This window comes from Varroa destructor, unplaced genomic scaffold (assembly GCF_002443255.2).
Source record: "Varroa destructor unplaced genomic scaffold, Vdes_3.0 BEIS01000002.1, whole genome shotgun sequence".
Lineage (NCBI taxonomy): Eukaryota > Metazoa > Arthropoda > Arachnida > Mesostigmata > Varroidae > Varroa > Varroa destructor.
Window position 1 is genome coordinate 19,726,493 of NW_019211455.1, and position 14,497 is coordinate 19,740,989.

The 14,497-nt window shown below is 40.6% G+C and overlaps 1 long non-coding RNA gene across 3 annotated transcripts in view; it reads left to right on the forward strand.

The window, feature by feature from the left end:
* The window catches only part of LOC147757482 (uncharacterized), a 70,558-nt gene that overhangs the window by 44,355 nt on the left and 11,706 nt on the right, over window positions 1-14,497 (forward strand). The window contains exon 3 of one of the 3 annotated variants that reach the window (XR_015321122.1): window positions 3,782-3,885. The exons of the other annotated variants lie outside the window; for them this stretch is intronic. This is a non-coding gene — a long non-coding RNA (uncharacterized LOC147757482). The remainder of the gene's footprint in view (window positions 1-3,781; window positions 3,886-14,497) is intronic. 3 annotated transcript variants of the gene reach the window in all.

The window sequence follows — 14,497 nt, forward strand, 5'->3', positions numbered from 1 at the left end:
ACTTGGCAGTTATAGGATCTGAAAATCGGCATTTTATGCTTGGATTGCATATGTACATGGATGATTAAAGGCGTACCAGCAAGCGGTTCGTCGTGCGACCAACGACATGCAAGGGCCCCTCGTTGAGTTTCTTTTTGCTTAATTAATTACCTGGCAGCGTATTGCCGAATTACATAGCAGAATTCAAAACAACAACAACAACAACGCCTCATGACCGTCGATGGAAAACATACTATACATGTGAAACGTTTAAAGTATACCGCCCGAAAAAGCTTTTCTTCTGTTTTGTTAGTTAGCTTTGTCCTAGCTCCTTGGAAAGCTTTACGATATCGAGCACTTCGAGTGATCATCCTAGCTGCGACGCTATTACCAAAGAGGCTTATATTTTGTATTTTTTTTTTTTATGTATTTAGATGGGACAAATATAGTTATTTTACAGCACATCCTGATTCTCAATAAATCAATGACGACTTCAAGTAATACGAGGATCGTAGACATACCGTCCCATTGTTTTTGCTCTTTAGCTGGGGCTCTGAAAATACTCAAGAGCGCTACATCTAATATAATACTGGTTAAAGACTTTTATTAACCTCTTGAAAAGCTATGTTTCACCTCGAAGATCTGTATAAATATATTTCAGAAGAAACCGCAAGTCCTGGTCTATTTATTTTTTGAATTAATTTTTGTTCTAATATGTTCAAGAGCTACAAAAAAAATATCATTGTTCAGTTGTATGGGTTCTACATAAAATCGTTATAAATGGAAAAATTAATCAAAGCTTTACTCTTAGAACCTCGCTAAGAAGAGCATAAAGTTCTCATTTGCGGCAGATGCTTATTAATCTGGTAAAGATTACATACGAAAGAAAATCATACTAATAGACGCTTAGCAGACTTTGCAAGGTTAGCCTATTCGTTAGGCAATAGCCTACCGAGTGGCAATTCTTGTATCGTAATATAAAGGTCTTTTTTTCGTGTTCATTTTATAATTAATTGCCCATTACATTGGGTTCCGATTCGAGCTGGGCTTGCATTAAATATCGATGAATACAATTCTGTCGACTTTCTGGTGTTTTGCGGCGAATATAAAGAGAAGAAACGTTTCGTTAGCTATTTTGGTTAAGCTTAAGCCGACATTGAACGTCGGCGTTATCCATAAATCCATATGTGCTGCTGTCAGAGAAAAGTAGTATAATAAAAAAAATAGAGTATCCTTAGGTAAATAACCATTTAAGCGAGGCAACCGCTAACTGTAGATTGATTAGAGAAACCCTAAGAATAGTTAGAACAAAAACAATAATCTGTTAGACAACGAAAGGGATATAATTATAGTTCTCGTATACAAAGTTAAAATCCGACGAGAAAACAACTAAAATATTTATCCAGGCAAGAGCCTACAACGGCTGGAAAACTATTAAAATAGCCCTACATAGAAATTTAAGGTTAGCACATTTTTCTTACTTGGCACAACCTTCCCATCTTGAGGCGAATCAATTATGTTCCTATTTGCACTAGTGCCATATTTGGTAAACTGTTCCGTGCATCTTATTCTGTTGCTTGGCCTTTTGCAAGGCTAAACATTTTTTAAAGGTCCTCTCATAAGTATTCTTTTTCTTCTATGTCCATGTTCTCCTCGGCAATGGCAGATTGCCTATTTATTGTCCTGTGCCTACACGCGAAGCCATAGAAACTTTGTCCAAGTTCGCGTATCCTTTCAGTATGCCTCTCGTCTTGTGCTTTGAGTGTAACACAGGTTATGAGATTGCGGGTCATTGAACTACGAATCGAGCTATCATCTTTGGAGTTAGCAACATTCGCGCCCGTCAATACCAGCAAACAACTGCCAACGACAGGTAGAGTTTTTGAAATTGAAAACGTCATCGTCATTGTTGTTACTGCTAGAACTGTCACCGTTGACGCTTCCTTCTGTTATTTTTGTCTTGCCGTGAAGACTATTGTGTTGATAATGTTATTGCCCGAGTTGCCAGGGTATCGTCCTAAAACCAATGTTTCCTTCTACCACTCGCGGTTTTATTGTCCGCTTATAGGTGACGGGGTTAAGCCAGTAGTGATGAAACTGCAGTTTTACGTAATACCGAAACACTGAAGGTCCAGCACTGCATTATGCTGGGGTTGTAGCTGCAGCAGCTGAATCCCGTCATGGCCGTCTTTTCTTCGGCTACTATTTTGTCCAGGAGCACCAATAAGAAATGTCAACTGCTGTCGGAAGCAGTTTTTTCCATTTCCTCATGTAGTAGTACCCGCTATTCAATTTCCACTTCGCCAGTGAAACCGACTATCGGCATATTTTTCTGTTTTTGTTTTTTCTCAGTGCCTCTGACCAGTCTCTTCGCCAGCTGTTTCCAGCTCTATCTGCCGTTTCCTTCAGACCTAAGGCTGTTTACCTTCCCCACATGTTGTGGCATCCTCCTACATTCTCCGTATACCTCTTGGTAAACGCCGCTTTCAGCAGCCGTAAAACGTTTTCCTTAGTCTGCTAACGCCAGACTGCATACGTTGCACTATCTTATAGTACCATAGTACCTTAACTACATTACCATCTCCTGCTGCTATTATTTTCCTCTGCTACGTCCGTTGCAGCCTCAGCCATCTCAGCGATCTATCCCTTCTCCCGTTTTCAAACATTGCTCGCCCTCTCATTGTCCGTCTTGCGACCGGTCAGGGTTTCTCTACTATTGGCTGGTTGTCATTCGCTGTTCCGCTATCTTCGTCGTCGTTGTTCAGATCACCAGTGTTGTCATCAAGCGATTCCGAGGTTTGCCCCCTTTCGTTTGACGAAGGTGCTGCTGTGGTTGCCGTCGCTGGCCGGATGCTGTTTTAGGTTATCGAACGTACTAATGTCCTTTTGTTGATAGTTACCGATATTGTCGTTTGATCTTATATATCCCGTGACGGTTACACGTTAGTTGAACGTTCGTAATTATCATATATGTTTTTACTGCTATTTTATGTTTACTTAGAACTGGTGGCATTTTCGCGCACTACACACTATTATAGCAAATATTATTGTGACTTCAAATTTCTGAATTTTGGCATCGGCCACCAGATGCGATCGGACGATCGGACAGGTAGAAAAAAGATTGATATAGGTCTATACACAAGTTGGTAGCAAAGCACAAAATAACAGAAGATACCGATAGCATAACATTCTCAAAGCTCGATTAATTTTCCATTCTGATGGGATTGGGTTGGTTTTCCCAGGAGGCATTATGCGGCTCAAGACTGAAGACAGTGGCGCTTCTGAATAAAGGCGCTGCTTCTGATCTCTAACGGTAGCGATGCGCTTTTGGGCCAATGATGGCAACGATAAGAATGTAGAGGCAGACATTATTAAATCGTGTAATATTGTTTTTGCGGATAAGGCTAAACGAACGCAACGATGAAATGCTGCCGAGGTGGTTCAGCTCTTTATGCTGTATTTTATGTAGTACACTCTGGTGGAGTACAAATGGGACGCTTTTTAAGAAGAAGAAGAAGAAGAAGATTGCGTAGACTCACCGCAATCGAAAATTGTTTCTTTTTAAAGGAAACGTGCCTTTTATAACATGTACTACATGTATTATATTTTAGAAAAACATGCATTTAAGATAAGATGTGATCTCAGGAATATAAATAGTGGACCGCTTCATAGTACACATAATACGATAATAAGTACTGAAATATATATTAAATATAACTATTTTTTTATAGTCGTAGTAGTATTTTATAGAATTCAGCATTAAAAAAAAACAGCGCCTACTTAATTCGTCTCTGCTGCACAGAAGCTGCGTAGAAGTTCAACCACGGAAGGTACCAGTACAATCGTATTAGAGTGCCAGGTCAGACCATTACGGATACAGATTTCGTATTCGCTGCCTCCCCTTTGGTAAGTAATTCATCAAGCTAGAGATTGGACTTCACAGCCTTGCGTAGCCCTTCTTTCGAGTCTGTTACCTTCGTCACGCCCCTATTTCATGCTTGTCAAAATCAGAGAGCTTCATTAAAGGTATCACAAATGGGATCCTTTTACTGGAACATGGAAAAAGCTTTTCCCTTCATTTGTGAGACTGTTCTACTATTTTCATTTGTCTACCTGTTTGCCTACCAGTGCAACCTCATCGCTAAGCAGTCCCAATAGTAACTAGAGCTGATTAAGGTAAATAGTACACAGTCGGTATGATATGCGCACGCATTGACCAGGTTCGGCAGTTGTTAATCAGTACTTGACAAAGCAGTCTGTCAATATTAGCTTGTCGAAAAGTTTTGATCGAAAACTAAAACAAGCATTTCTCTATATTGTTAAGTTTTTTTTGGCGCCATTTTTCTAATAACACTATAATCTCTATAGAACTTCTGTGGTTTTTAGGGGAAAAACTGTAACAAGTGTATCGCTCCTAAATTAACACGGTTAAGAGAGTTAAACGTATACAGATGATAGTCTGATGGTGCAAGATCCAGATTATATATGGAGGATGCATTAAAATTTTATATTCGATTACCCCCAATTTTTATCGGGTTGTTAGAAATGTATGTGACCTCGCATTGTCGTAACGGAAGGTGACGCTTTTTCTAGATTTCTAATGGCTCGTTATTATCCTGATAGTTGTTGACAGTGGAAATTTGAATCAATCGTCTAGCCAGCCTAAACCAGCAGAGACTCATAACGCAGTCTCATCAAATACATTGCATCGCCTCCTCTGGCATCGCTCTGGGCTTTGCCACAGATTGTGGGGCACATTTTTTATTTGCCCACTACTGTAGCATGTAATTCAGTTTCGTAGCTCCGGATCAGATTATAAAGATAATTTGATTTTGTTACATTTCGCAAATGGAGATATTATCGAATAATTTATTTGGCGATAACATGTATGGCGCTCCGAGCTTCTTTTTTTTTGCTAGCATTATCTAGATGGTTCCCGTAACTATACTATACCTATTCAGCTATCGATCTTGTTCAACCTTCGCAACGATTTTAACAATTCTTCCCCGTAGTACCAGCAAGAGCAACAACGTCTACAACAGGACTTTTTGGACTACCCCTTTCTGATAACACGTGCGCCGACGCGACGCTACTTATATCATCTAAGTTATATGATATTAAAGCCATCTAGCTAGAAAAAAAAACTGCCAATACTTATTCAGTATTCAAACATTGTATATTTTGGGTTGAAAAAACATATGAATAGAGAGCAATGTTGGATCTGGAATGTTGTGGAATAGAGAAGTTCATAAAACTATTTGTGACTATTACGTCAAACAACGTGAAGGAAGTTAATATCTCTATCAGTTAAAGAGAACGGATACTTTTGTCCATCATTAGTTAGTAATATTAATTTACAGAATATTTGGAAAAGTTATTTCGGATAAGTTTCAAACTAAGTAGGCGTCAAGCTGTTTTGTCATTGTTGTTTTTTGCATTTTTTCCGTTTTATGTATGCAAATAGGTCGATAATAATAATAATAATAATGGTAATAGTAATTAGTCGGCTCGACGATCTAACTTAGAAAACTGTCTTAAAAAGGCCGCATTGAATTGTTTTGCTGAAGCCAAGTTATTGTGCTATAAAAAAGTTAGAGTTGTCGGCGAAGCCATATTAAAGAAAAAGTTGCCAACTTCAAAATAACTTCTCATTACGTTGAACAAATGCAATTATCAATTATGTCGCAGAAGGTCAAATTACACTGGTGTCTACCATATAATAAGGAATGTCGTTCTATATATATATAGTCAAGTTCAACATGTAACTTGTATCAATAAACCTAATAATGAGTGCTTACGATTGAAATATATTACGGCCAGCAGAACCGAACGTTAATTTCCTAATGGGTCTACGACGACTAATAAGATCATTATTCGTTCGAAAAAACAAGTTATATAGATAGAATGATTTTACTCCATTAAATAACTCAAGTATTTGGAAAGAAAGCTCTTTCGTATAGTATAAAATCATACATAATTTCTCTTAATATGGCTGTCTATCAGTACAAAATATTGCATGACTTTGCATAAAAAAATTTGACACTGCTAACCCCACTTCTAATTTCGATAAGTGTGTTTTTTTTTCACAAGTTAAACCTTGAAACACTCACTTCGGTGGACTTGAAATATTCATTAAAATGTTGCAGGAATAGTGAGGTTCTGTCGAATTTGACAATCCCAAAAAACAAACCCATTCGAAACGTTCTAGTTTTTTTTCCCTCTATATACCTATTGTAGCCAAACACTTTCATTTAAGTTGGATCCCTAGCAGCAAATGATTTTTCCAAGAACATGCCCTCATTTATCTATTTATTTATTTATTTATTTTTCTTTTCCTAAGTAGTTTGACCCCACTTTTAAAGGGTTCTACAGTTCCGTTTGCGGTTACTGAAAGCAACCTTTTTCTAAAAAAAAAAAACCTTGAAATGCGCGTTAATAAAGCTGAGGTCGGTAATGGATGCTTGGATAGAGCCTAAGCCCTGCTAGATGTAACGTAACGGCAACACCTTACGGATTCCACTAGGGTTAAGTCATAGAATTTAGTATAAGAAGCTGGGTTCTGTTTGCTATGAAGGGGCAGATTCGTAATCTAAAAAAAACCAGCCTAGTGGTTTGTTTCCCTGTATCCTAAGCACCAGAAGTTAGTTAGCACTCGAACATATAATGCTTCGGCTCCAGTTAGGACTCTAGGCTCAGGTCAAGGTCTGATAGATTTAGGAATTGTCAGTTGAAAATCACAACGTAACATCACTTTAAAAAAGACAGGAACGCGTTTTACAGTTAGTCCTACATTGAGAATTGTTGCAATTCAGAAATGCAGTGTTAATGTAAAAAGAAATGAGGGAGTTCAGCAGGGTCTTTGTTTAGATTTACTAGCTTACGGCATCATCGAAGGTAAAAAAGCTATTTGGCAAGCTTCTTTCTACGGCTTGAGCGTAAGAAAGGTACCGGACAGTTCGTATTTATTGTATATTTCCTTAACGTGTTACGTCTGCATGTATATAGTAAGCGCTTTGACCATGGTGGGCTTCGGTGAGGACTGAGCACTGCTGTTAGATAGGTCCGGCTCGTAGTGTAGCCCTGATTGACCAGGACCTATAGGTAACAGAAATTACGCATCGATTGTATTTGTAGAGAGAAATATTGAAAGTAGTTAAACGCACAAAGCTTCGAACGAGCTCTTTTCATCGTTCGTTGGCGTTCTTTTCCATTTCCGTTGAGACAAACTGACTTTTATAACCTTCTTCGGTTTCATCATTCTCCCCCGTTCTAGAAAGATCAGAGTAATTTAAATGAACGACCCTTTAGGGATGTGCTTCTTGGCTCTCTGCCGCCGCCGCCGCCGCCGTCGCAGCGGTTCATGTCTCGGCACAATGGAACAATATAGCGACAATAGAACGAGAATCTAATGAAGCGAAATGAAATGCGATAAGCGAACGGAGCCCTGGCCCTCAGCGGCCACATTCGTGCGAAATTTACAACTTCGTCCGAAAGTCTGTCGCCATTGGCTAAACAGCGTAATGACTACGTCTGCTGCTAAATGCAGCGATGGCTGTAGCCGCAAAACTGTTATTGCCAATTCTACTGCTACCCCCAAAGAACGTAAAGCTGATCCACCATCGATCGCAGTGCTACTCGGGCAGTAGTAACATGACTTAGTTTTTTGACAAAATCTTATTTTACACACCTGTCCGTAGCGGTACCTCGACCACAGGATTACGATGTTGTGTATCCGGTCGACGATCGATACCGTGGCCGACACGATGTTTGAATAGGGTTTCAATTAAAGGCCCAACGAAAAAGCAGGGCACTTAGTTATAGGATCGAAATAATCCAATTGATTTTTATTTTCACAAAGCCTAACGAGAGGAGAAAATACGAGGACGAGAGGACCGCCAAGATTTACGCTGCGGGGTCCGAAATGAAAGAAAATACCGCGTAGGCGTATCGTTCAGTGTACGACAGAAAGAAAATTTCTAATGAAGGAATTACTCTATTTTCAGAATACTTTTTCTTTGTTAGTTTGCCCGAAGCTATTTAACAGGTCGAAAGATTAAAGCAACTCTTAAATAACGCACCATTTTATAGAAGAAAGTTATCTACGACCGTGAACCGATGGGTTGCCATCACAGAATGAAATTCAATGCTGAAAAGTAGTGTTCGATGTTCTTGTTATTCGAAGGTGGGAGCGCTCGTAAAATCCGTCGAAGATTCACTTAGAAGGCCGTTTACGAAAAAACAATTTGTTATTAGTGAACTAACTTTAAGAGCAATAAGTGGAATCTTGAAGACCGCATATCATCGGGTGACGCTTGAAGATCTCACGTAGAAGAACTGGCCACTGTAATGAAGAAGGCTTTTTGAGTAGGAACGAGCATAGATGGCGCACGCGCGCGCTCTGTCGACTCAATATGAGACCCCGTAAGGTACGTGTTTTGAAGCTGTAATGAATATGTTGAAGCTGAAAGACAGGAGAAACGGACTTAAGAACAGGTGAGAAAACGTGCAGTGTTTACTTTAGAGACAATTTGCAAAATTATTATCAAGAAAAAAACCCGTCCAGAATACACCGCCATGATAGACGAATGGGTTAAGCTATACTGCTGTCCATAAAGGGATTAGAGAATCGCGTCGAAACGTGAGAAAAGCGACTTCGGTGTTGGCGCCAAATAGATTTATGCAAACAGTGATGCTCATATATGTTCATACATTTTGGGCACGTGCTGCTAGTCATACGACTGATGTTAGGGGAACTTGTTCGTACAAGGCAATGCGTGAGAAGGAAGCGGTCAACGCCGGCCGGTTTCAGAATCCTAAAGGGCCGGATGGACGTGCAACTGACAGCACGCAATACTTAATGACGAGAACGGACCACCTCATAGCCAAGCCTCAAACATAGACAAACAGAATCGAAATCGCTTTAGCCCGCGTATTTTTCAAAATTAAATCGATATGCTTGCGCTTGCTTCTATGAATTAAAAATGGTTACTGGTAGCGTGGAGTGTAAATCTGGCTATTTTCTCAAATAATACCAAAATATCTCGAATCATACGTACGCGGCTATTGGGAAGCTCTCACGATGCTGGCTTCAATACAACAAAGACTGTAACACATATTAAAAAACCACTGCCTTAGATGGTTAAGACGGTTACCTTATGTGGCTTAAGTCGTTCGACTTTCTAAGCAACTTCAGGTACGAACAAGCATCTAATAATAGTTGACTGATAAATAATTGTTTTAAAATTCATCACCATGAATAATAAGGTGAGAACGAGACACTGACAAATATTGGAAAATGACCACGAAGCCATCTGTTACCGGGTTCTACCTATGGACGTGGCGTGCTTTATATCGGAGAACTCTTTGATAATCCTAGGTTATTGTATGAAAAAAATGTTACCGTTTCTTTTTTCTAAGATTACTAGCGTACAAACATTATTCGGTGACGCTTAACACAAACTGGGCTTCCAATGTCTACACGTAAATCTGTTTAGTTCGTATCGGCTTCCTTTTCAAATAAGGTAATATTGCTAAGATTCTCATATATCGTTCAAGGGCATGGGATACACTGAGCGAAACTTTATCTACCTGTAAATACACGACACTTGTAGACTGAATAAATATAAATTTAAAATAGACAACACCTTAAAACGACGAATAGAAAAAAAAGCTAGGCGTAAATATTCAGAAGGCTTTAGGTGGGATTGGCTGAAAGGAGTGGAGGTGGAGCTATGACCTTAAGGATTTTCGATCTTTGTCGTTCCAGGATTTAGAGTGATCTTCTTTTTTATTCCTTTATGTCTCATAGTCATTCTTGTCGTTACCTTGTCCGCTCGCCCGGGCGAGCTTATGCAGGTACGCTACTATGTAGTCGACAGAATTGGTCTTCCTCCAGAGATTGGGGGTGGCTGCCATCGCCGCCGCAGCAGTGCCAGCCCCATTAAGGCGCAGGCACCTCGAGACCTACAACCTCAGCCGGAGCTTGAGAGGCGTGGCTTTCCCCTCTCAAAACGAAAATCTACTGCAGCAACTATAATACTATAGAGGTAGATGAATTCAACGTCGCCAAACTAAACGCGGGCCGAAACCTCTTGCAGTGTTGCTGCACTTTCTAACCCTTTGGCCTTCGCCCCACTTCAGAATAAGTCCTGAATAATTTACATATCATTCATTTCTAGCCCTACTTTTTTTAGGCGTTTGCCGCGGCATATACGTGCGCATCCGCGGCTAGCCCTTTGGATTCTTATACACTCGCGAGCAGCAGCAGACGTTCCTGCGTCCATTTGGGGGCTTCTTCTTTGCGTTATCAGAGTTCTTGCCTGGCGGCGAATTGAGACATTACGAAGCACGTCGTCTTGTACAAATATTACTATTACTAAAGTGATCCTGTGCTACTTTTTTTAAGAAAAGTAAAAATGGAGCTGCGCGAATGAACATTTTGCACCAATTTGGAGCTTTTTCTGTCAGTAGGTCGTCAAATGATTGGAAATGGCCTAAATGACTCTCTGTACGGTACAGGTGACTGCTTTATCCAGTAGCAGGCATCGCTCCATCATATAACAATTACGCTTTATCTTGTTGCGTTTTACCTGAAGGATGTTTCATGTAAGCCATTTCTTCATGCAAAGATCCGAGCTCGTCGCATAATTTCGACGGTCAGATCTTATGAGATTTAATTTCTAAACGTATAGCCATAACATGGTGAGTAAACTAATATACGTTGCCGCTTCGGATACGCCAGCGCGCACAAATACACAGCACGAATGCCGATCAGAGAAGGTAATATGGGTATAACTTATATTTCGATTAGGCCAAAGTTTGCTGGCTGATAATTACGCATCCCGAGAATCACTGAATAGACAAAATGTTAATAATTTAGTACTAGTAGTGGCCAAACTCTCTTTTCGTCGAAGGTTCTCTATAGTTCGTCGTCGAGCGTGACAAACAATTGACCAGCGCGACCACTGGCTGATCTGCAGTATCTTGATTTCCCTTCCGAGTCTTAGGTAACTATCGAACTTGTTACCCTTTTCTGCTGAGCTAGTTTTGACTGTGCTACGCATTCGAAAGAGCCTGCTATTCTTAATTAAATCGTGTCCACTAGATTGTTTAGATTCGAGTCCGTTACTTTTGTTAGCTAAACAATGTGTACTGTTCCCTTGAACCAACAGTAGACTGAGCTTATCAAGGCTGTGGCTGTTCCGAACTTTTCTTACAAAGATAATCAAAGCTGCTGGAGAACAGCTGTAGAAAGTGAAAACACGTTTCGAAAGTTTGTTTCTCGCTTGAATCGATCGCACTTGATTGAATAGCTGGATAATTTTCAATACGTCTATAGATCGCAGATGCTCGTATTGTCTCTGGAAAGAACACGATGATTTTACGAAGATTACCAATTATTAACTGATCTTCTGAACGTACATGCACAGTATGCCGTTGGTCAGGTACGAATCTGTTTTGTGAAAATCGGTAAATTTAAATAATTTTTAATTCGTCTTCACATACGTTCCGACCATTACAACTATGATATCATGTGAAGATTATCTGCGGTTAATCTTCGTATGACGATACCGCAGCCGTATAGAGCAATCGTCGACTCACATCTTCCTCACTTCTTGGAATGACACGTGTACTAGCAATAGCTCAAGCAAAGATTTACGGCACAGATCGGATTGTTCTTAACATATACACAGCGTCAATAGAGTAGGTAATTCGAAATAACAATATTTAAAATGTATCCTCATATTAAGATGATTGAAACTTAATTCCTTGAACAAAATAACGTGTCAATCGGCGTAGTTGAAGGTCTGCTTTCAGCTGTACGCTCTGTGCTGATTTTGACGGACTCCATCGTTGTATCTTCTGTGTTTTTTTTCATGCTTTGATAGGGAATGTTGGTAAGGGTTGTTGTACTGTGTAATGCCACCTGCACTGTCAGAAGGATGAACTAACGGGCCAAGACGAAACACAGTGACATCCAAAAGAAAGGATGGAGCCAGGAAAGGGTCCGAGAAAGACGAAGAAGGGAGGCAGAAAGGGACGGGGTTTAGAGACGGGTTGGGATGCTCATGGTAAATCTCGAGCCAGGTTAGAGCGAAGGCTGAAAGGCGGACAAGCGTTGTACAGCAACTAAAAAAGGTAGCAAAAGGCGAATGGGGATAAGACACAGCAACGTAGAGACTGTACCACGGTGTTAGCTGTTGACAAAGAGTTGTTGACGGCTAACCCAATGAAGTGGCTGTAAGACTCCAACAGCCCAGCTCCTCCCGGTTCGGTAAAAAGTAGCACAACCGGGAGGCACCAGCTAGCAAAACTCTACCAGCTAGCAAGAAGCAGGAACGCCAGCAATGGCATTAGTAAAGCTGGGAGCAGCAGCAGCAGCAGCAGCAGCAGCAGCAGCATGATGAAGGCGGATAGCTTTCGCGCTCTCTCGAACCCTATTGTCGGTTGAGGCTTCCGTCGTCTTTCCTCGTCAGCCCTCGCTACGTGAGTTTTCCGACGAAAAAAAAAAGATGAAGTGAACAATACTTGCAGGGAAATAGGCAGTAACGGTGGCGGCGTGCCCCTAGTCCATGGCTTGGAAAAAGAACACTTCGTTGAGACCGTTTTGGTCGACAGTATCCAACTGCGGTTTAGACACGCCGCTCCTTTTCTAATGAGAAGGCGGACGAAAAGGTAGACTCAAAGTAACTGAAATTCGCGTCTTTGTTGAGAATCCTTCGGCGTAGAAGAAGAATGTTCTTCGGCATAAAGAAAATATGATTGAGTAAGTTTGACTAACGTAACGCATTACGTAAATGGTAGAGAAGCAAAAGTGGAACAGGAGTGCAGAAGCGTGAATAATACGCTGCAGTTATAGCAACGAGAGACAATATTGTCCATATTAGATGTGTATAAATGTAAGGTGGCGATGTAAGTGGCTTGTTTTTCGTAGTCAGCGATCAGAACCAATGTTATGACGGGCCCCTCTACAGGGTATATTCGGAGAATATAGGGCGATAGTAGAATAGCAAAATCCTACTGAATACATCGACTTGACTGACTCGTATATATGTCACTATATAGAAAGCTGGTTATTTTAATTGAAAATATTAAATTATGGGTCGAAAGTTGTTCGTAGCAAATCATTGCATCGATAAACATGTAATACCTACACACAATAATATAATACATTTGTTATAAAATTATGGCAGATCGATTTTGAGTGCCAAATACCAATCACGGTGGGGCAACTTCCTTTCATTGGAAAGCAAGCAATAAATTGTTTAAGATTAGATTGCTTACTGAATGACTATTGCCAGTTTCAACGTAAACGAAATCTGATAACGTATCGAAAATGATATGAAACTAGGACCGTACCATGCATTACAAATAGAACTTATTTACAGGTTATCTAGTAACAAGTTTAAACAGCGTTTCAGGTGGCCTTAATCCACTTTACACTAGAAATTGTTACTACTAGGAGACAAGGACTGCCACAAACTCTTTGAGAAACTTTGAAAAGAAACGACTTTGAGAGAGACGGGCTGCATGTACATGTGTAACCCCCATTACGTTTCGTTGGTACTATGTGTGCAGGTTTCGGCAAACCTTCCCAACATAGCTTTATGGACTAACTTATCTATTTTAGCATAGGCTCCTTACACATTAATCAGAATCCCGTTACTGACTTCCATAGCCAGTTGTGCAGAACATATATACAAATAAAGTTTATAATATTTTGAGCCGTCTATCAGCTTAGCTCGAAATAAGAAGGCAACTAAGTGCTCCTCGTATAGAATTCGTATCCTAAGACTTTCGTTTCGCGAAAGCTGGCTGGCTGGCTGGCTGGCTGGCTGGCTGGCTGGCTCCGATTCTAGAAGAGCTGGGATCGGGTGAGCAGAACCCTCTAATGAAAGCTGGAACGGTGTTTCGAAGAGATTAGCCAATTCCTTTCAGATAATTACCGCTTGAAGTGGTCCCAAGGGAAGGCATTTAAAGTCGTTCGTCCTTTAGTGGAAGGCCAACCAGCCACATCAGGTTTGAAGATTTTCCTGCAAAAGCCTTCTATTTTACACTCTTCCTCTCGTTCTGGCTGTCGTCGCCGTTCTAATTCGGCATCTTTCGTTTCGGAAGCAGAAATGATACAGAGTTACTTTCTTTACATGGCGAATAGTCCACTTCACCGTAAATGATCCGTGCCCATTTTGCGCGCTAGAGACAGAGCAGCAGAAGTTGGAATCTGTTGGGCAGCCGTGTGTAGACCTACCACTGGCCGGATGTCGTCTACTCGGTCATCGCCGAATTGGCTTGTAGCTTGTTACCGGAATCAAACCCATTTCGCATGTTCGGAAGTGATCGATTTCCTCAAAACGGACGAAACGGCTGGCGGTGGAAAATGAAGTACCGGGTAGACATAGACTACCGGTCCTCAGTGTATTCTGGACTATTGGCATACGTACATATTTATGCGGTAAAACGAACTACGTCGTTATCTCGCTGATCTATCTACACAATTACTTAGTCGTGATAAAGATTG